The sequence below is a fragment of the Peromyscus leucopus genome, chromosome 4 (genome assembly GCF_004664715.2).
Source record: "Peromyscus leucopus breed LL Stock chromosome 4, UCI_PerLeu_2.1, whole genome shotgun sequence".
NCBI classification, from domain to species: Eukaryota; Metazoa; Chordata; class Mammalia; order Rodentia; family Cricetidae; genus Peromyscus; species Peromyscus leucopus.
Genome location: NC_051066.1, coordinates 93,731,000 through 93,754,017, shown reverse-complemented (window position 1 = coordinate 93,754,017; position 23,018 = coordinate 93,731,000). Strand labels below are relative to the sequence as shown.

The window sequence follows — 23,018 nt, the reverse complement described above, 5'->3', positions numbered from 1 at the left end:
CTTTCCAAAAGCACTGTTTGAATTCTGTTAGTTTCACGGTGGAGCACAGACAGGAGCAGCCGCCGCCGCCGCCCTTCCTTGGCACCTCAGTTCCTGTAGGATGGCATTGGTCCATTATGACCTGTTCCAGTTGGGTCCCATGAGATCTCTACTCATGAGGAGCCCGACTGTCAGCCTCCTCCTTTCCTGCCCCTGCTTCTCATCTTCCTGCACACATCGGGAACATGGACCAGTCTGCCTTTGACCTTCTTTCTCCTTAAATTTGGAAGGAATGTCCCATCTCCCCTCAGCTCCTCACTCTTCAAGGACCACCAGATCATGTCTTCTCATTTTTCCCATAATGCTTTTGTCTCTGATGCACCGTCTTTTTTCCCTGCCTTGAGCATTTAGGGGTTGTTTTCATGTTTCTGCTACCATCACATGCTAACCTTGGGAATGTCAGGAACTTGATTTAGGAATCTTTCTTTTCCATAGTGGCCAACTCAGTGGGTTGCAGATTTGCAAGCGCTCGGGAAATAAATGCTGAACTGGATGAAATAATTATAGCTTCATTAGCCTTTGCCATGTAACAGCGGTCTCATTTGCTAATTCGGGGCTTGTTTCTAAATGTCTTTCCATTTTAGCTTTTGGGTCACTCAGCAGGGATCAGCACAGAGCAGGTGTTGGTATTAGATGAAGTCAAGTGTTCTGAATTCAGTGTCTGATTGGTTAGATCCTTAGGTAGGTGGGTTTTTCTGGTTGCTAGGAGATCATGTCAAAAAGATCAGGCACTGGTCATCTGAGTGGGTGGAAAAGAGTCTGTGTAGTCGCTCCTGAGATGAGGGAAGACAACTTGGAGCTTCCATTCAGAGCCTCCTGGAAAAGTGTTCTAATGTGTGTTTATACTGAATGGTGAGCCACTGTAGAGTGTTAGGGAAGGGAGATGAGGAAAAGGGGCATGAGGTCAAGGTGGCAGTTGAAGAAGGCAGGCACTGCCAGTTGTATACAAGTATTCTTTCTTTCTTTCTTCCTTTTTTTTTTGTTTTTTTTTTCTCTGTGTAGCTTTCACACCTTTCCTGGATCTTGCTCTGTAGACCAGGCTGGCCTCGAACTCACAAAGATCCACCTGGCTCTGCCTCCCGAGCGCTGGGATTAGAGGCGTGCGCCACTACCGCCCAGCGTATACAAGCATTCTAGCAGTAGGACCTGCCCTACTCTGTTTCTCTCTCAGAACTGCTTTGCAGTGAGATCTCCTCCAAGACTCCCCTGTCTCCCTTGCTCTATGTGACATGGGAAGGTACCCACAACACATAGCTTCTGAGTCCCACTGTATGTTTGTAGAATTTCCAAACCCTTTCATATCATGCCAGATGGGGACCCCAAAAGAATCTCCTCAAGAGGTTAATGTTTAACAGCTTCATTAGAATCCTAATTTAACGTTCCTCATCTTGGTATAGGTTTTTAGCCTGTTGAGTAAATTGATGCAAATTGTGAGCTCGTTCCTTAACTAAATGTATATGTTTATGGGAATGCTAAAATTTTCATGTAATTTCATGTCAGTCACTGACTTTTCAAAGATTATTCATTCAGCTCTTTGCTCATGTTCTATGCTTGCCAACTACAATAGTTTCCTCAATTGTTTTAACAGATTACTGGAAACATAATGGTATAACACAAGTGTGTAATCTCAGTTTCTGGGAACATGGGCTAGCTCAGGGTCTTATCATGAGTCAGGGTGTAAGTCTGAGCTGTGATTTCATCTGGAGTCTTCTTCTCTGCTCAGTGAGGTTGTGAGCGGAGTCAGCTTCCTTGCAGATCTAGAAAAGGGTCTCATTTTCTCACTCAGTGTTGCCTAGGTATTGCTATCCACTCAGAGGTCATTGTGACATGGCTGAATAGTGGTCCTGGAGATATCCTGGTCCTAATTCTGAGATAGGACCTTACATGGCGAAAAGAACTTTGTGGATGAGATTCACTTAAGGTTCTTGAGATGCAGAGACTTTCCTGGGCTCGCTGGGCTGACTCTAAATATGATAACAAATGTAAGAATGAGAGATAACTCTGCAGAAGAGGGAGATGTGACTGTGGAAAAAGATCTGAGCCAAAGAATTCAGGACCCTCCAGAAGCTGGGAAGACAGGGAAGTGGGGTTTCCTTTGGAGCTTCTGCAGGATCCAACTCTGATGTCCCAATGGCTTCTGGCCCGAAGAACTGTAAGAGAGCAAATTTGGGGCATGTCAAAGCACTGGTATGTTATAGAAGCCCCCAAAGGGAAATGGACTTGTAGAAATAACTATGTGCAGAATATACATAATGCTACATATAGCACTGAGACCAACCAGGGTTAATCATTCCCATATCTATGTCTACTTTTTTTTTTTTTTGTTTTTGTTTTTTGTTTTTTGTTTTTTCGAGACAGGGTTTCTCTGTGTAGCTTTGCGCCTTTCCTGGAGCTCACTTGGTAGCCCAGGCTGGCCTCAAACTCACAGAGATCCACCTGGCTCTGCCTCCCTAGTGCTGGGATTAAAGGCGTGCGCCACCACGCCCGGCATACTTTTTTTTTGTTTTTAACAATATTCTCAAATGATTTGGGGTTAAAACAAGAAGAAGTAGAAATAGATTGGAGTAAAGCACTCACAGTGGGGCTTTGAACAGTAGGAAAAAACCCCACAGATACCAAGACAGGGATCACAAGGGAGGGTAAAAAAGATAGAGGAACTCTAGGTGCGGGCATGAAAGAGAGGGAAGACGATGGACCTGAGAAGTATGATCTGGCTGTGCAAACTTGCTCTGTAGACAGCATGTGACAAGTGGCTTCTGTTTGGGAGGATCAGTGGCTCATGGCTGGACCCCTGGGAGCCTAGAATCCTGCTAGAGGTCAGCATCGTGACAGAACCGCGGCTCCCCACAGCCCTGAAGGGATGTCACGTGAGCAGCTTGACATGGCGTCTCTGAGCTTTGTCGTCTTCGTCTGGGGCTCCAGATCCAAGAATCTCCACTTTTTCTTTAAAACCATTTTCGTTGGAGAAAGAAAGAATGTACTTGTATTTTCTCGGTCTTAAGTACTGTCCAAAGTACTTGGGGTACAATCCTTTCTAACATAAAGCAATAGACCTTCAATCTGAAAAATGGTAAGCTTACCAAGATGCCCTCTTTTCAAACAACCAAACCCAAACTATTGCAGAACAAAGGGCAGGATTACCGCTTGAACCAGAGCAGAGTGTGCCCATGGTTCATGGGAGCTTGGCTGTCAGGAGCAATCTATAGGGCTAACTTGTTTCTTTTGGGGATACTTCAGAAGTGAAGTCAGCCCCCATTTTTGGTGACCCCAGATCCTTTTGTGAAGCTGAAACTGTTACTTTGCCAGTGACAGGACATTCGGGGAGAGAACCTGTCCTTGTTCTCCTGCTCTTTTCTGTGGTTACAAATAGGACCTGGGCAGCTCGAGGACTAGCCAGCTCGCAGGTCACTGAAATGTTGGTTTATCTCCATATTTAATTATAACTACTAGGTTAATAGGCTAATGTTAACACTAATTAAAAATGTCTTAAAGCCATTTTTCATAAAAGTTCATGAAAGTCTAATTAAAACAATTAGAGCAGGCCTTTTGGAGGAGTGTGTTTATTTAAAATGCCTATACGCAAAGCACCAGCTGTCTTTGAGTGGCCTCCTTGACTGCCCTAGATAGGATGCTCAGCAGTGTGCCAGTTCTGGTGAAGCCATGCCCAGGTTGTCTTTCCTGCTTTGTATCTCTTGTGTGTCTTATTGAAATCTCCCGCGCACCCTGTCCACACTGCTTTCATCTGGAAGCGTCCTGTGCCCACAGTCGGTCTCAGGAGCCTCCTTGTTCCTGAGCTGGGTTAGGGTCTTTGTGTAAGGAACAAAGCCCTCTGTAGACTGTCTTCTAATTGCTTCACTAATCAGCTGCACTGTTAACCAGCGGCCAAATCTCTCTCTCTCTCTCTCTCTCTCTCTCTCTCTCTCTCTCTCTCTCTCTCTCTCTCTCTCTCTCTCTCTCTCTCACACACACACACACACACACACACACACACACACAGAGACAGAGACTTGGAGAATGGGAAAAACCAGTTCGTGGGTGGCTGTTCACGAGTCAAGACTTTAAGCTCTTCTGGTATCTTCTCATCCTACCTTCTCCTGGAGCCTGTGTTAAGTCTCAGTGTGTTACTTTCTAGTGTCCTCCTCTCACGTGCTGTTACATCAAAGGAGGTTCTCACACCCCAACTCATTTCTCTAGTGAGGTGTCCTTTATCAACTGAGAGGGTGGCCTCACAACCTACTTTTTGGTTGAGTAATAGAGTACAGTTAATAGTGAAGTTGGAGAAAATTGCAAAGTTCCACACAATCTTTCCCCGCCCCCAGGAACCCAGGCTGCCTCCTATTCCAGAGATACTTGAGCAAAGACACCCAAGTTCTCATCACTCAGGGCAGATGGTCTGAGGCCTAGATGGTGGTGGAGGCACTCACTCCAGGCTCCTCCTCTGCTCTGGACCGGCTTTCACTCCTCACAGGACTCCTCCCTGCTGTCAGTTCAAACTAATAATCCACTGCTGGGTTCTTTTCTCTCTCCACTGCTTATTCATGCCTCATGGAGTAATGCTAATGAGGTCTCTGTCTCTCTAGTTTCTTTCCCCTGCAGTCATGTGAAAATTCCGTATCTGACAATTTCATATAGTTGCTTAAAATCCCCCGGTGGGGCTGGAGAAGTGGGGCACAAAAAAGTCTCCAGTGGCCTTGAGTAGCCTCCATGGCAAAGTTCAGACCCATGGCCTGTGAGGCTTCTTCTCATAGCTGGTCCTGTGCTCACCTCCCCTCTGACCAGCCATAACTCTGGCCAGTTTTCTGAGCAGCCATGCATGTCCAGACCTTGATGTCTCTGCATGTGCTATGGCAGCTTGCAATCTGACCTTTCTCTCTATAATTCACTCTCGACCTTGAAATTTGGAACCTGAACCCAGGGAGTCCAATAGCCCTTTACTGTGGCCCCAATGTGCCCGACTTTAGCAGATCCCCTAAACCATACACAGCATGTGGTGGTGGTGGGCACACTTGGCTTTGGACCCCACTAGATGTCTAACGTGTGTTATGGGAGGGATTGGGGTCATCTGGCATTAACACATGCAGATCAGTTCTGGACTCTGTATCCTCACCTCAGTGAACCGTCTCTCATCTGCTTTCACCGTTTATGCTTCTCTATTGTTGGACAGTCTGCTCAAGGGGTCCCCTGTTGGTGTGCGTTCACTTTGTTTGAAATCTTGTATACCTTGTGCTGCCACGGGAAACTTCCGTACACGGTTTCCTATTTGTGGAAGGGGTGAAAGGTTACTTCCTGGATAGACTCATAGAAGTAGGCATCGCAAGTCAGAGGATCAGTAGATTCGCAGCTTTGGTCAGGGCTGCCCAGTACATTTGTGAATCCCTTAGATCAGTGGTTCTCAATCATCCTGATGCTGTGACCCTTTAACACAGTTCCTGATGTTGTGGTGACCCCCAACCATAAAATTGTTTCATTGCTGCTTCATACCTGTAATTTTGCCACTGGAGTCGTAATGCAAATATCTGATAGGCGACTGCAGTGAAAGGGTCGTTCGACCCTCTCCCCAAAAGGGGTGGTGACCCATAGGTTGAGAAGCACTGCCTTAGACATTCCTTCCATGGGGTGTAAAGAAAGCATGTTGATTCTCAGCAGCAATGCACAAAGTTGCTGCCGCTTCATAGCCTTGCCAATACGACACGTTGTCAATACAATAGATGAAAAACGACATCTGATTGCAGTTTGAATTTCTTACTCTGAAATCTGACATTTCCTCTCATCTTTCTAAAGGTCGTTTATCTTTCTTTTGCTTTGAACTACCTCTCTGATATTTTTGGATGCATTTTTGTTATTGAGTGGCTTTTTCTTTCCCAGTTTTAAAGAGCTTTTTATATATTAGGAAGATTAGTCATCTATGAATAAATTACAGGTATTTGCCTCTCAATGTGTGATTTGTGTTTTGACTTTACTGATCGTTTTCTTTTTCCCTTAAAGATATTTAATGCTTTCCCCTCTTCTCTTCCCATCCCCCAACCCCCACCTCTTTTTCTTCCATTCCTGAGGGAACCCAGGTTCTCATGAATTCTAAGCTTGTATTCTACTTCTGAATCACACCCAGCCCCAGATTTTTCTTTTCTTTTTTATCAAGAGATTTACTATTCATTTTACATATCAACCTCAGATTCCCCTGTCCTCCCTCCTCCCACCCACCAGCCTTCCCCCCCAACCCCCCCATTCCCACCTTCTCCAAGGCAAGGTCTCCCATGGGGAGTCAGCAGAACCTGGTACATTCAGTTGAGGCAGGTCCAAGCCCCTCCTCCCTGCACCAAGGCTGTTCAATGTTTAACTTTAATTCCTTCTAGATATTTAGTTATAATTAGAAAAGCATTTCTCCTGATTATAAAGAAGTCACCTGTTTTTTAATACCTGTTCATTCTCTGTCTCTCTGTCTGTCTCTCTCCTTTAACTCTGAAATCGTTGGTCTGTTTAGAACTGAAGTGGTTTCTTTGTGTGCTCTGGAGGCTTTCTCAGCCTCTGGTGAGTTCACTCGGGGCACTGGAGGGCCGGACACTCAGTGGTCACTTAAGCCTTTGCATGCTCTCTTTCCCTGCACAGCTGCAGAGGTGATCATGTGTCACTCCTCTGACAAGGGAGGTGGCCGCACAGTGTGGTCCTCTTTGTCCACTCTCTCTCCACCTGTCCTGCAGGCTGCTCTTCCAGTTACTCCACTTTCTTGGTCTCAGGCTGGCTGTGTGACTAGTTCACAATCTGTTGGGGTCGGGTGGAGGTGGGGAGTAGGGCTTGTCCTTACCGCCTATGGAGAGCTACCTCCTGTCTCAGAACTATGTGTGAGCCATGGAACTAAGATAATCTTTTCTGGATGTTATTTAATTCCCTGGTTCTGTTATTGAGAACTTCTGGACTAGGCCGGATGGCTCAGTGAATATAAATGCTTGCTGCACAATCTGATAGCTTAGATCCCATGACCTCCGCATGCTTGTTGTGACATGTGCAGACCCACATTCTCCGCTCCCCCCACAGTAACATACATGAAAGAATTTCAACAACAACAAAATCCCTTTACTGAGGGGCCACCGGAGAGGGGAAAGGGGTTTGTTTGTTGAGGCGGGGTTTCACTGTGTAACCCAGGTTGGCCTTGAACTCACAGAGATCTACCTGCCTCTGCCTCCCAGGTACTGGGACTAAAGATGCATGCCACCACAGAGGAGGGAGCCGAGGTCAGAGCCGGGAGGAGACTGTGATGGGATACAGGTCACCTGAAAACAGAAGAAGGTGGTGGCCGCTGTTTGGGAGGGGGAAGGGAGCAGCAAGCAGGGCCAGGGCAGTGGGGGAGGGGAGTGAGTTAGAACAAAGCATCCTGACGCACATGGATGCCAATGCCACGACGACGACGAAACCCATTACTTTGTGTGCTGAATTTCAAAATGAGCTTTCGGAGCCTTGTTTCTCTGCGTCATCGTTAGTTGAGGTGGTGTTTCCATTCTGTCCTCACTACTCGGCGGTTCTTGGCCTGCTTGTTTGGCTCTCTGTCCTGCTTCATTGCTTTGTTCATACGTTAAGTTCAGAGCCACGGCTTCAGTCAGGATGTATGGGGCGTTGAGTCGCCCCCTGAGCCCCATCTCCCATGATGCTCTCCTTTTTCAAGATTTTCCGAATTATCCTCCATGGTTCATCTTTTCATAGGAAATTTAAAATTGGAGAGTAAAATAACTTGTTGGCTTTGTTATGTATAGTTATATGTATATGTATATGTAAATGTATAGTATATATAATGTATGGTGTTTCACTGTGTAACCTAAAGCTCACCATGTTTACCACTCCAGTTTGCAGTGATCCCTCTGCCTCTGTCTCCTGAGTGCTGGGACTGTAGACATGCCCCACAACAGCTGACTTATAACTAGGTCACGCTAGGGAATGCCTTCCTATTTCTAGTTTTCTCTGTTGACCTCAGGGCCTCATAAGTTCTAGGTGAGCACTCTGCCTCTGAACTATAGCCCTGGTGGCTAAAATCTTGTGTTAATTGGGGAGATGTGCTGCTGTCTTTAAGAAGTTGATAGTCTTTGTTAAGAGTCATCAGTGGTCCTTCCTATGCTCGAGTTTTTCTTCCCCCTCAAAATTTTAAAGATCTTTGAAAATGTAAAGAAATAACTATGGCATGTTTAAAAATAAATTTGGGCAGTCGAGATTGTTGGTGTGTGTAGCTGTTGAAGAGCAGATATAAATGTCAGAGGTCTGGGCTGGAAAGATGCTCATCAGATAAGAGCACTGTTGCTCATGTAGAGGACCAGGATTTGATTCCCAGCGCCCACATGAGGCCACTCACAGTCATTTGTAATTCCAGCCTCAGGGGCTTCTGCAGTCACATGTACATATCTATACATAGACACACACTCTGACCCCCCCCAAGTTAAAAAGATAAATCTTAAAAAATAATACCATAAATCTTACAAAAATATGGGAAAAAGGTCATTTCTTCGGTTTATGAGTATAAAATGATGCCAGTGCCTCAATTTGTACTGAATAAATATGACCAGGTATTCTTTTTACTCAGCAGTGTCTACCTGTACTGTAGGAGTAGCTGGGGTATTTCTGGAATTTTGAATTGTGACTTCATTTTACTGCAGTGGCCCACCGGCTGCTGGAAAGGAGTCTTGGGATCCATGTGATTTCCAGCTCTGGATTTTGTTTATCCCTCACAGCTCACTTGCAGGTCAGGTCATCACCAGGGAGCGTGCTTTTCCTTACCCGGAGAATTTACTACTTACTTTTCTAGTAAGAGTGTTGTGTTTCAGAGTCCTTACCTTGTGCGCACACAGGAAAAGCTTTTCATATTTTTTTTTACAAAATGGCTGGTAAAACATGACATTTTGGCCAATTTCTGTCATTTTGAGCTTTGGTTTTAGATGGCGCCAGTAAAAATGTAAGTTTAGTTTAAGGTATCGCCGCTCTTGCCCATCTCTGCCCTCCACCTCTCCTCTCGTATCCCCTTTCTTGTGTGTTTAGACGGGAGGCCAGCTGCTCTGGTCCTGAGGTCTAGGTGGGGTTCCCCAATGAGCTGGGAGCAGTATGGGTCTCACAAAAAAGACAAGGACAATCCAAAGCCATGAATAGAACCAGAGAATAAATTCCCACTCCAGTTCAGACAACGTTTTATGAACAGTATCATAGAATAGAGGCGGGAAGTGTGACATTTGAGTATGTCTGTTAAAGGCTCAGGGCTGGCACTGGTGGTCAGCCCTAGTTCTCACCCCCCAGTGTTGTCTTGTTAAGGCCCAATGTGCAAATGTGCCTTCGTTTGTAAAACGGACCCTCAGCATGTTTTATTTATTTATTTATTTTTATTCTTTTCCTTTTATTTTATTTTACAATACCATTCAGTTCTCCATATCAGCCATGGGTTCCCCTGTTCTCCCCCCTCCCACCCCCTCCTCTTACCTCCAGCCTACCCCCCTTCCCACCTCCTCCAGGGCAAAGCCTCCCCCAAGGACTGCGATCAACCTGGTAGACTCAGCCCAGGCAGGTCCAGTCCCTTCCTCCCAGAATGAGCCAAGTGTCCCTGCATAAGTCCCAGGTTTCAAACAGCCAACTCATGCAATGAGCACAGAACTTGGTCCCACCCCTTAGCATGTTTTAAGCGAGGGATTTCTGAATGGAAATACTGGCAGTGCTGGCCCAGGGCACTGGTAATCGCTGGTGCTGGATTCCCTTCTAGCTCACTCAGAAAGGTGCAGAGTATTAAATAAGAATGTCTTTGCAAAGCTTTGCTTTTTGGCCATGTTACTACTAGAACATAGTTTCAAACGAAGTGATTCCAGCCATTCTCCATGTGCCGCTCCTGATAGTGCAGCCTGCGTTACTTCACGGTTGACAAAGTGTTCACGGGGACGTTGGGCTTCTTAGGACATTTCAGTTATTGGGGCTGTGGTGAAGAGGCTGGGCACAGCCAAACCTGCCTCAGCACCCCATAGAGTCTCTCCTCATCCGGGTCATGGGAGTGAATTCCTTTAGTCATTCTTTTACCCCATAATTATTTTCCAAATGGTGCCTGATGCTGGGTACTCCAAGGTGGCCCAGCCCTGGCACAGTTATCTGGAACTTGTGTTTTGTTTCCCGGGCCTGGCATCAGCACTGGGAAAGTTGTAAAACAGTAGAGTGCAGCAAAATGCAGTCATCCAAAGGCCTCATGACTCTTTCCTCATGAGGAAGCTAGTCCAGGCCAGCTTCTCTCACCTGGAGCTGCAGGCTGTGTCGTGAACTCTCGGGTCTCTTTTTGTGCCGTGGTGGGGATCAAACCCAGGGTCCTGATCATGGTAGCAGACAAAGGCTCTACCACTGAGCTACTCTGCCACCCAGCTAATCCCTAAACCTGTAGCTAACTATAGTCTACGTCTGAAAATGACCGTGAACCAGGGCATTTTCTCAACATGGACTCCAAAATAAAGGCTGACAGAGGGTGTAGGATCTGGAAGACAGAGTATAAAATTGGCAACATTTTTTCTTCACCTGGCATTTGAATCAGCAGGAGGTTTAACTCCTGGGGTCTTCATTCCCTCCCCAGGACCTGGAATCAGCCACTCTTGTTTCTGCCTCCTTTTTCTCCTTTATGGAGAGTGCATAGAGGAAAAGGCTCTTCAAGTAGCAGATTGGAACTTTCATAAGATAAACTAGAAGGCTCCCAGCAAGCAGGCAGCAGCTGCTGTTAGGGACGGCGGGGACTTTGTGCCTCCTGCTTACCTGCCGTTCACGGATGAGCTCTAAGCACATTTCACCCTGGACCCTGATGGCTGATGTCTTACACTGGCAGAGGTGAGCAATGCGGCAGTAAACACAGGCGTGGTGACTTTCTCGGTTCTTTTGGATACGTCCTCAGAAGTGGGACTGCTATATCGCATGGGAACTCCATTTTCAGTTGTTCTAGAAACGTCCGCACTGTCTTCTATAGCAGCCTGTTTCATCTTACATTCTTATCCATACTGAACAAGACACCCAACTTCTCCATGTCTTCTTGAAAACGTAATTTTTTTTTTCAGTTTTTAATTGGCATATAGTACGCATGTTTGTTTATGGGGCATACTATATAGCTTGATATTGTATAATATGTGGTAATTAAGCAGGGCGATTAGCATTTTGTTTTCTCAAAAATCTGCCATTTCTGTGTTTTGGGAATGCATGTTCTGCTTTTTAAAAAGGCACGCTATGTTAATGGATTCAGAAGAACAGGTGCTTTTCGACGCCTGTGATCTACGGGGTATTGTTAGAAATATTGTAGATAGAGTGGTAAAGGAAGGCCCTGATTTCATTATGTCGCCTGGTGCCTTTCAAGGGCTCATGATGGTTTTGAGTTGACACCTATATTCATTTTAAAAAACTGATCACTAAAGAACCCTGACACAGTATAACGAGCTTATCCTAAAACTGGAGAGATAGCTTGATCCCAGGATTAGGGATGCCTCCCCTAGAAGATCTCCCTAGACCTGGAAGCAGTCCAGACTGATGGAGAGCTTAAGGGAGCTTCCAATGGGATGAAGGAGAGTACAGCCTGGGGAGCAGCTGGGCGTGCAGATGAGAGAGCGGCTGAGTCTTTGTGTCCTGGCATCTTCTGCTGAGGTGTGAAAGTCGTATTCTGTCCAGGGTGAACTGAGCCTCAGGGACAAACAATGCTTGCCTTTGTTTGGGGCCACCTGCTCACGCACAGGCATACTGGTGGGAAGCGCTACAAGAAAGGAAGTTGCCTGCCAGAGCTGTGTGGTCTTTGAAGCAGGGTCCATGTGCACCACCAGCTGTGGAAACTTGGCCACCTCTTCAGTCCTGTCAGCCCGTGGGGTCTTAGAGTCCACGTGTGGCCCAAGTCAGGCTGTGTCTTACAGACACAGATAATGGCTGATCTGATTTTACTGTTGTGGGTTTGCCGGCCCTGCCATTTGGGGCCATGAAGAAGCCATTTGACCACATTTTATTGCTGTTGGTTTCATCTTTTAGTTTTGTGGTGAAGCTGTCTGGGGATTGGCTGTTACTTAACAAAGAGTCATCAATCCGCAAGCTGCTTTGCTTTAAGTCAGTCAGCGATGGGAGGTGGTGGGCAGTGGTGGGCAGTGGCAGGCAGTGACAGGCAGTGATGGGTAGTGGGTCAGTGGCAGGCAATGGGGGCAGTGGGGGCAGTGGGGGGCAGTGGGGCAGTGGCAGTGGCAGGCAGTGGTTGTCAGGCAGTGGGGCAGTGAGGGGCAGTGGCAGGCAGTGAGGGCAGTGGGGGCAGTGGCAGTGGCAGGCAGTGGTTGTCAGGCAGTGGGGGCAGTGAGGGGCAGTGGCAGACAGTGGTAGGCAGTGAGGGTAGTAGGGGCAGTGGGGGCAGTGGCAGGCAGTGGAGCAGTGGTTGGCAGGCAGTGGCAGGCAGTGGGGGCAGTGGTGGGCAGTGGGGGCAGTGAGGGCAGTGGGGGTAGGGGCAGTGGTGGGCAGTGGGGGCAGTGAGGGCAGTAGCAGACAGTGGCAGGCAGTGGGGGCAGTGGCAGGCAGTGGGGGCAGTGGCGGCAGTGGCAGACAGTGGGGGCAGTGGCAGGCAGTGGCAGGCAGTGGGGGCAGTGGCAGGCAGTGGCAGGCAGTGGGGCAGTGGCAGGCAGTGGGGGCAGTGGGGGCAGTGACAGGCAGTGGCAGGCGGTGGGGGCAGTGACAGGCAGTGGCAGGCAGTGGCAGGCGGTGGCAGGCAGTGGGGGCAGTGGCAGACAGACAGTTGTAGGCAGTGGTAGACAAGCGGCGATGGACAGTGGGGGCAGTGACAGGCAGTGGCAGGCAGTGGGGACAGTGGCAGACAGTTTGAGGTTGCTTGCTAAAGGGTCAGCATTTGAAGTTTCAAGTTTCTCAGTTGGAGATCCGCCTCCTCTCCTGATTCCCTGCCTCCTTGCCTGATGGGGTCATCAGTACTGCGCTGTGGCTGTTGGAGTGGGTAGCAGGGAAGAAGCTAGCAGGACCGTCTGTCGCCCCCGTGACTTTGGGTAAACATCGTGTTTTAACCGCCTGAGTTGATAGGTGTGGACCGGTTCACTCTGCAAAGGGAAATTCGGACTAGTTTTGCAAAGTCTTAGCTCCTGCACTGTGATGTCTTTGGAACTCTTTCGACTGTTTGTAGTCCTGGCTAACAGTAAGTCGCAGACAGAGAGTAGGTCCCCGAGGAGACTCAGGGGCTCAGGGCAGGAGGTCTGCTGGTAGGTTTGCTGCAGGGGAAAGGGAGGTGTAGTGGATTGAGTGGGAAATACCTCCATGGGTTCCAGCTGTTGGAGCACTTGGTCCCCGGTTGGCGCTGCTGTTTGGGAGGGTTGGGAGGCGCCGTCTGGCTGGAGGAAGAGTGGTTTGGGGAGTGGGCTTGGAGGTTTCATAGCCTTTCCCTGCTCTGAGTTTGCTTCCTCTGCCCTCTGCTGTTGGAAGATACGAGCTCTCAGCTACCCGCTCCGCTGCCCTGCCTTCTGCCACAGTGGACTCTCATCCCTAGGACCGTAAGTCCAAATAAGTTCTAGTTTCCACAAGTTACTTCTGATCATGGTATTTTATCACAGTGACAGAAAAGTAATACAAGGGGTAACAATGAATGTGTTTTATGTGCACTCTCAGGCCATTTGGAATTTTTTTTTTTTTTTTTTTTTTTTTTTGTTTTTCAAGACAGGGTTTCTCTGTGTAGTTTTGGAGCCTGTCCTGGATCTCGCTCTGTAGACCAGGCTAGCCTCGAACTCACAGAGGCTCTGCCTCCCGAGTGCTGGGACTAAAGGTGTGTGCCACCACTGCCCGGCTCATTTGGAAATTTTTAAATAGGAAACAATTCTGACTTCTTATACTGCAGTAGCTGAGTGATCATGTTAACAATACAACTTTCACCTTAATGGGATGAGAAATAATTTATTCAGCAGTCAAATATGAATGACCATGGCTTAGGTTACTTCAGATTCAATGTTCCAATGTGGTAACAGTTTCATGGACATTTTTTTGTGCTAACAGGACAGAGAAAGCCTTAAATCAAGGTATGTTTCAGATACATTGATGGGTGTATCTGGTGGCTTAAAGCAGAGTGATGCCACAACATTTTTAGCTTCTGGGTTGATGGGAGCTAGAGTTATGTTCATACATTTCACAAAGGCTCATCTAATAGTCATAAGGATGTTGGGCCATACACAGAGATGGGCAATACGCAGCTATTCAAAGAGGGTCAAGGTAGCCCAAGATAATGTGTAATCAGACTCTGAACCGGCAATATTCCAGCCCCTCTGTTACCACTAACATTCTAGTCTGTCAACCAGCCTTATAGGAAGATTCCTCAGGTAACTTCAATTCATATGAGCAATTCATCTTCCATATTCCCTCCCTGCCTCCCTCCCTGCCTCCCTCCCTCCCTGCCTCCCTCCCTGCTCCCTCCCTCCCTCCCTCCCTCCCTCCTCCCTCCCTCCCTCCCTCTCCTCTTTGCCATTAGGAAACACTATTGTCAGAAGAGTAACAATAGAATAACAAGAAGAGATGCCCATCCTTCCTTTTCTGATCTGTCTGATGGACTGGGTCTGATGGCATGGCCTGATGCTGCCCGGACCACAGTACCAAAAAGAAAGTCTTCAGGGGCAGAGAGCAGCCAAGGGAGCAATTACAATCAAAAGGTTAATTAAAGGACAAAGTTGGGAGCCTCTTTTTGTGCCAGCCTTCAGTTAGCTGAAACAGAACAGATCTGAGACAAAGGAGGTGACTAGAAATGTCACCAGATCCATTGTGTGCTAAGATACACACTTCGAAAAAGGGCCACTCCACGTCTGTGTTCTGAGGAAAAGCATGTTGGCGTGTGAAGTCGCAGTTACTATGGCAACCAGAGGCTGCAGCCCACTGACTCAACATTCACAAGGGAAACAAGAATTGATGTTAATGGGTGAAAAGCAACCGTTGGCTTAAGAATGAGCCTGGTGCCTGGGATGTGTTCATCTGAGCTCCAGGCCGTGTCTCAGAGGAGATAATTCTCTATCGCCCCCACTTCGTCTGCCTTTTGGTGGATAGCGTTCAGTTATTGTTAACTGGCTGAGGCGTCCTTTTTGTTACCCAGGAGAAAACACATAAACAAGAATGACGGGTTGAGTGGAAATACATTTTAAATGGAGAATTTCTTTACCAACTCAGAGTAGCAACCTCGTTTTTGTACATGAAGAAAAAGATGGATAAAGGGTACCGAGTCAGCAGTGTGGGTCTTTTAAAACGTATTTTCTTGACTGCTTTGACTCAAAACTCCATGGCCTGGGTTGAGCCTTGGGAGCTCTTCATGTGCAGGGACGGTTTCAGATACTTCAGAAGAGGATAAATTAATCGACAATGGTCTCACGTCACAAGTGTCTCCAGAACAGAATTGTAGTTGAGTGACTCCATTGTTTGTCTGGTTGTTTAAATGAGAGGCCCGAAGCCACAGCCACCTGTAGACACGCTTGATTCTGCCTCAGCTGTGTACACCAAGTCTACCCACTTCTCTCCGATTCTCTTTCCACCATGTTAGTTCAAACACAGTCTCCTCTTACCTGATTGATTTCATCTTCTGCCTGCTTTTTTTTTTTTTTATCATCACTGTTTTTTTTTCCATTCATTTCCCTACACCACTGATGGATTATCTTTTTTTCTTCAATGAAACATTTTATGTTGAGGCAAGTGTATACTGAAATATAGTTTGTGAGAATACATCCCATGTACTTCTAACTCTGTTTTCTCAGATGGCAAGTTCTTGCATGACTGTAGCATAGCACTACAGACAGGAGATGAACCCGGATCCATCCAGATGTGGAGTGTGTTCATAGCCTCACGGATCCCTCGGTTACCCTCCCATTCCATCTCCCCTCCTACGCGAGTCTCTGCCAGCTGCGCTGCTCATCTGTTCTCCAGTGCTGAGACTCTTTGGCAGGGTGTTGTATGGATGGCATCATGCCACATGGCTGTCTAGGATTCTAGCACTAATTTGAAAGGGAGTGGTGATGATGGTTGTATTAGTGGGTTCTTCAGGGAAACAGATTTGGTGAAATTTATAATAGCAGTTAACAATCCTCCCAATGCTTTCTTCTGACACTTCTTTCTGCAGATAATCAGAGAGTGGACTTCTTTAGCAGGAAACCTGAGCCAGGTATTGGGGTGAACTGGAAGATCAGAGAACCAGGACAAGCCACAGCTAACTTTACCTGGCCAACTTCTCAGCTGGTCTTGTTTCCTCAGACTGGATGCTTCTGTGTCCTCATCTCAATGGCTCTCAATTGAACTGCTGCTAGAAGCCTGAAAGCTTAACCAGCCAAATGCTTCTAGTTTCTGGTCTCCATGCCTTATGTATCTTTCTGCTTTCTACCATCACTCTCTGGGATTAAAGGCTCAGCTTTCTGGGATTAAAGGCGTGAGTCACCATGCTTGGCTGTATCCTTGAACACATGGTTTTCTACCTCTGGAATGCTAGGATTAAAGGCGTGTGCTACCAACTGCCTATCCTCTATGTTTAATATTGTGGCTGTTCTGTCTCTGACCCCAGATAAGTTTATTAGCATGCACAATATTTCAGGGAACACAATACCACAGACTTCAGTGATAAGTGACAGACTAGTGGCTTCATAGGCGTTTAACACCCCGGCTTCATAGCCTCCACTGTGAAAGAAGGAAAACTTTAGTGAAGAAAGTGAGCCAAAGTCACACAGACAGAGGCTGCCCTTGGTGCCCTTGTGTTCTGAAGCTGCATTCCCAGGAGATCTTAAAGACGTTGTTGATTGAGATCAGCTTCTACTCCACATGAGCTGTGCCCGCTGCAATCAGCCCAGCAGTTCAAACGGAATATGTATTCTTCAGTGATATTTCTGCTCCATAAATCCAGATGACACTTTAGCTGGGAGTCTGGCTTCCCTCTTTAGGAATTGTGCTTACGTAATAATCTTTTACTTTAGCAGACACTGTTATTGATATCTGTCAGTCAACTGGTGTGTTCAAACTCCAGATGTGAGATAACTTGCACAGTGTGATTCTGGGAGTGGCTCACTGAGTCACAGCAGCAAATGACCTGAGAAACAGTCTGTTTATAAATGGGAAGGGTTATTTTGACTCACAGTTTTGAGGGCTCCAGTTCATGCTGGCAGGCCCTGTTGTTTTGGGCCTGTGACCAGACAGTGGATATTGCTAGGAGTGTGTGGAAAAGCAAAACTCCTCCCCTTAGCATGAGCCAGTGGGTGAAAGAGAAGAAGAAAGGGACAAGAGCCCAGTCTCCTCTGATGACATGCCCTCCAGTGTCCCAGACCCTCTCATGCAGCGGTACTCTGCAAAGGTTCCATTACACCTGACTGCCACCCTAGGGACAAGCCTTTAGTGCACACTCCTTTGGAGAACACTGAAGGTCTAAGCTGTATCGGGCTGATCTGGGCTCCTTTGAAGATCCTGTTTCATTTGGCAGGGACTTTCCCAGGTGGAGTATGAACAGGCTTGAAGGTAGGTTTGTTTAGGGATGGTTGACATTAGATTATGTCCTTAGGCTAGTCTAACAAGAGCCTAAACTGGGGGTAATAAAAATGTCCAGGATTGGGCTGTAACTTAGTGGTGGAACTGTTGTCTAGAATGTATAAGGCTCTGAGATCAGTCCACAGCACAGGGAAGACAAAGCTCAGAATCCACGTCTTTATCAATTATTTTTTGAAATACATCTCATTGAGCCCGTTTTTCTTTTTCTTTCTTTTTTTTTTTTTTAAATGTTGGCTTATGTTGGCTTTTGTGAAGTACTTGTAGGACACCTGATTGTATGTGTTTTGGTTTGGTTTTGTATTGCTGTGAAGAGACACCATGACCATGACAACTCTTACAAATAAAAACATTTAATTGAGGTGGCTTACAGTTCAGAGGTTCAGGCCATTATCATCAGGATGGGGAACATGGTGGCATGCAGGCAGATGTGGCACTGGAGCTGAGAGTCATGCATGTGTGGTGAGCATATTGCCCATCTCCCCATGGGGTTTTGTTTTGAGGAAGCATGAAAAGCTAAAGTTGAAAAGGGTAGATTTCTTTACAGAATTTTTTTTCCTGTGTGGATTGAATTCTTTGCAGTATTTAAGTATATCTAAACTTAAAAGTTTGGTCTGTTGAAAAACCCACCAATTATGCATGAAGTATTCAGAAAGAATAAGTTCCTCTTCTGTCTTTGAAGATTGCTTGATAGCCTTGACCCCTAAGATAGCTAGCTGGTCCTGCCCATACCAGGTGGGCTAGTAGGCGCTCACTGGTGGGACCCACAGTCACATTTGGACAGTCTCAGGTGTGTAGTAAGTTGAGGCATTTGTGAGAAGGCAGGGATTTTTAATTTTTATTAATTTGCTTTTTTGCTTATTTCCGTAGTTTTATTTGCGAGCCACTGGTCCTGCACTTATGTGTAGTGACTCTGAATAATCTGGGGTACAAGACTGAATGAACCCTGAAACTTACCTGGAAGTGCAGAGACTGGAGAGGTGCTTAAATGTTTCTGGGTACATAAAGTTTGAAAAAGCTATTTTCCTCCAAATCTTTAAAGATATTGTACAAAGAAGTATGTTCCCAAAGAGTCTGTTCTGAGTGAATGACAGCAGCAGAAATTATGGGATGCTCCTCTTTCCACCTCTTTCCAGAACAATGCAAACCCTGAGTTTTAGAGGGGCACCTTACTACCCAGAATAAAGACAGGTCCTGTGTCAACTAATGTGGTCATGTGACTAATGCATGTGACTATTACACGGTAGCTTCCTGGACTTTTCTTTAAGGGCAGTTAACACAGGCTGCCCCCTTTCCAGTTTCCCCAGCCTTTCCTCCTCCTGCACCTGTCCTACGGATGTGTTTACAGGAACTCATTTTCTGCCTTGGGCTTACAGGGTAGTCATATGTACAAGGATAACAGTGAGCTGTGGGCTTACAGGGTAGTCATATGTACATGGATGACAGCTGTGGACTTACAGGGTAGTCATATGTACATGGATGACAGCAGTGGACTTACAGGGTAGTCATATGTACAAGGATAACAGTGAGCTGTGGGCTTACAGGGTAGTCATATGTACACAGATAACAGTGAGCTGTGGGCTTACAGGGTAGTCATATGTACATGGATGACAGCTGTGGACTTACAGGGTAGTCATATGTACAAGGATAACAGTGAGCTGTGGGCTTACAGGGTAGTCATATGTACACAAGGATATAACATGTGAGCTGTGGACTTACAGGGTAGTCATATGTACACAGATGACAGCTGTGGACTTACAGGGTAGTCATATGTACATGGATGACAGCTGTGGACTTACAGGGTAGTCATATGTACATGGATGACAGCTGTGGACTTACAGGGTAGTCATATGGACATGGATGACAGCTGTGGACTTACAGGGTAGTCACATGTACATGGATGACAGCTGTGGACTTACAGGATAGATCATATGGACATGGATGACAGCTGTGGACTTACAGGGTAGTCATATGTACATGGATGACAGCTGTGGACTTACAGGGTAGTCACATGTACATGGATGACAGCTGTTGGACTTATAGGATAGATCATATGGACATGGATGACAGCTGTGGACTTACAGGGTAGGTCAGGTGACCGAGGATAACAGTGATCTAGAAAGGGGCTAAATATTCTCTTAGAGCAAAGCCCCTTTTGTAGTGGTTTGAATGGCAGTGGCCCCCATAGGCTCATATATTTGAATGCTTGGTGCCCAGCCGGTGGACTGTTTGGAAAGCATTAGCAGGCGTGGCCTTGGAGGAGGTGTGTCACTGGGGGTGGGTTGTGAGGTTCAAAAGCTCCTGCTAGCCCCAGTTCTCTCTCTCTGCCTCGTGCTTGTGGATCAGATGTGAGCTCTCAGCTACCGCTCCAGTGCCATGCCTGCCTGTCCGCTACCCTGCGCCCTGCCGTGACGGTCATGGGCGCATGCTCCGAAACTGTAACTTGCTTCTATAAGTTGCCTTGCTTACAGTGTTTCTTTATAGCAATAGAAAAGTAGGTAAGACACCCTGTGGTTGCCGGCTCTGGTTTGTCTGTGTCCTACATTTTGATATAAGATAAAAAGCATGTATTTGTTTTCCATAAGATGGTATTTTGTATTAGCCAATTGTGGTGAGTCAGTGATACTGTCATTTAGGAAGTGAAATTGAAATTTTTATTTTATGTGCATCTGTGCATGCCTACGTATATGTATGTCCACAGAAGTCAGAAGAGGGTGTTGAATCCCCCGGAACTGAAGTTACAGGTGTTGTGAGCCGCCATGTGGGTTCTGGGTACAGAATCCAGGTCTTCCGGAAGAGCAATAAGTGCTCTTAACCACTGAGCCTTCTCTCCAGCTCCCAGGAAGGAGGATTTGTAACTTGTCCTAGAAGATTATTACAGGGCTTATTAATCCTTAAGAACAAAATGCTCATTTTTAATTTTTAAAAAAGTATCTTTAGGACATTATATAAACTGAGCAGGATATATATATATATCTATATATATCTATCTATCTCTATATGTGTGTGTGTGTGTGTGTGTGTATCAACAATTAAAGAAAAAGAGGCCATGAATTTGAGAGAGAGAAAGTGAGGTGCATGGGAAGGGATTCAAGGGAGGGAAGGGAAGGGGAAATGATATAATTTTAAAAACTATTATGAAAAACTATTATGAAAAAAGTATCTTTGGGGCTGGGGAGATGCTCAGTAGGTAAGAATGCTGGCATTGCAAGCATGAGGACCTGAGTTCGAATCCCCAGCACCCATGTAGAAACCCGGGCATGGCTGTGGGTGTGCCTGCAGTCCCAGGATTTGGAGCCCCGGGGCAGATGGAGCCCAAGAGCACTCTGGTTAGCCAGATGTGGTGAACTTTGGCTTCTGTGAGCGACCCTGCTCAAGACAGTTTAGGTGGAGGGATACAGGAAGACACCTTGTGTCCTGCTCTGGCCTCTTCAGGGGTACCAGTGGGTGTGCCACCTGCACACTCATGTGTGAGCATCATACCACACACACACACACACACACACACACACACACACACACACAAATAAATAAATAAATGAATATGCAAATACATCTTTGATGGAGTCTGTTTCTATTTTCCCTTGTCTGAATATTTGAAAGTGGAAAACAATTGGTTAGAATCTTCTTCATGATAAATCCTTGTTCCTTGTGGAATATAAGATTATTGGTTTGTTTTTATTTTCTTCCCCTCCTTCCTTCCCTCCCTCCCACTCTTTCTTGCGTGTATATATATGTGTGTTTGTACGTGTGTGTATGTGTATATTTGTGTGTATGTATGTGTATGTGTGTATGTATATGTGTGTGTGTATGTATGTGTATGTGTGTGTATGTATATATGTGTGTGTGTATATGTGTATATGTGTGTGTTTGTATGTATGTGTCTCTGTGTATGTGTATGTGTATGTGTGTGTGTATGGTGCTGGAGATGAGTGCCTGTGTATGTGTATGTGTGTGTGTATGTGCTGGCAATGAGGCCCCTATGCCACTGAGCCACATGCTAGTCTCTTGATTTAATTTTATGTTTTATATTAATTTTATGTAGATCAGTGGATTTAGAATTTTAAAAGTTATTTTATTTTATGAAAACTGTTTTTAGTAATACTTTTTAAATATGAGAATTGGATGTGTTAGGCTCGAGGCTCTACTTGTGCTTAGCATTGGTTATTGGTGGCTTACGGCAAGCTTGCTTTTAGCAAAATAAATACAGTGTTTGCAGAACCGTGAAAGACGTGGAGAGAATACACTGGTCCTCTGTCTGGGGAGAATGTCTAGGGCTTCTTCACTCACACACAGAGAAGGAAGGGGGAGGGAGGGAGGAGAAAGGCCCTTTGTGGGGCGGGGGGAAGTGATTCTGAGAGAGAGATAGCAAGCATATGTCTTTGAATCAAAGCTCTTGGCATGTTTAATTGATGCTGAGTTCCTGGCTTCCTGGGAAGCAACAGGCGCATCCCAGGAGGGACAGTGTCGCTTTCCTTTGGAGCATGAAATTGACTGGTGTCTGAGAGGCTGGACACATGGCTGTGCCAGCTGTCTTCGTATTCTGGCTTACTTAGGACATTTCCGTCCTTGCTAGTCACTTGAAAACAACCTTTAGGAGAGACACAATTGAATCATCATCGAGACTTCTCTCGTTTTTGTGTCTCACACATCAGTATGTGAAATATACTGATGGACTCATTAAAAAAAAACCTTATTGAGATATTCACTTGCAGGATGATTCACCCCTGTAGAGTGTATAATTCAGTGCTTTAATAATCATGTTCCAGAAAAATCCACTACCACAATCCATTCTTGAATGCAGTTATTGCTCCAGAAAAATTCCTTGCTCATTAATATCTCCATTTTCTCCCATTTCCTTTCTTCCCAGCCCTAGGCAACTACTAATCTCCTTTGTATCTTTAAGGAATTGCTGATTCTGGATATATGGAAATGGACCAAACAATATATGGTCTTTTGTTATTGGCTTCTTTACGTAGCCTAATGTTGTTGTGATTCATCCATGTTGTGGAACGCATCCATACATCATCTCTTTTTATAGCTGTATAATATTCCACCAACTGTATATACTACATTTTCTTTATTAATCAGTAGATGAATGTTTGGCTTATTTCCTCTTTTGGCTATTGTGAACAATGCTGCTATGCACATTCTTGTACAAGTTTCATATTGGCATATCTTTTCATTTGTTGTGAGCATATACCAAGAAATTGCTGGATGTGACAGACATGGGCTCCCATGTCATACTGTACCAAAGATGTCAATGTCCTAATCCTTTGAGCTTGTGACTATGTTATGTCACGAGGTGATGGGACATAGAATTATGATGGCGGATGGACTGACGTTTGCTAATCAGATCACTTTCAAACAGATTATTCTGTACCATCTGGGTGGGTTACCCAGTGCGGCCGTAGGGTCCTGAGGGTGGAAGAGGAGAGCAGAACGTGAGTCACAGTGACTCGCTATGGAAAATACTCGGCTGCTGTTTG

At 46.0% G+C, this 23,018-nt stretch overlaps 1 protein-coding gene across 1 annotated transcript in view; it reads left to right on the top strand.

The window, feature by feature from the left end:
- Positions 1-23,018, top strand: part of Gpr176 (G protein-coupled receptor 176) — a 103,880-nt gene that overhangs the window by 40,524 nt on the left and 40,338 nt on the right. The window lies entirely within an intron of this gene.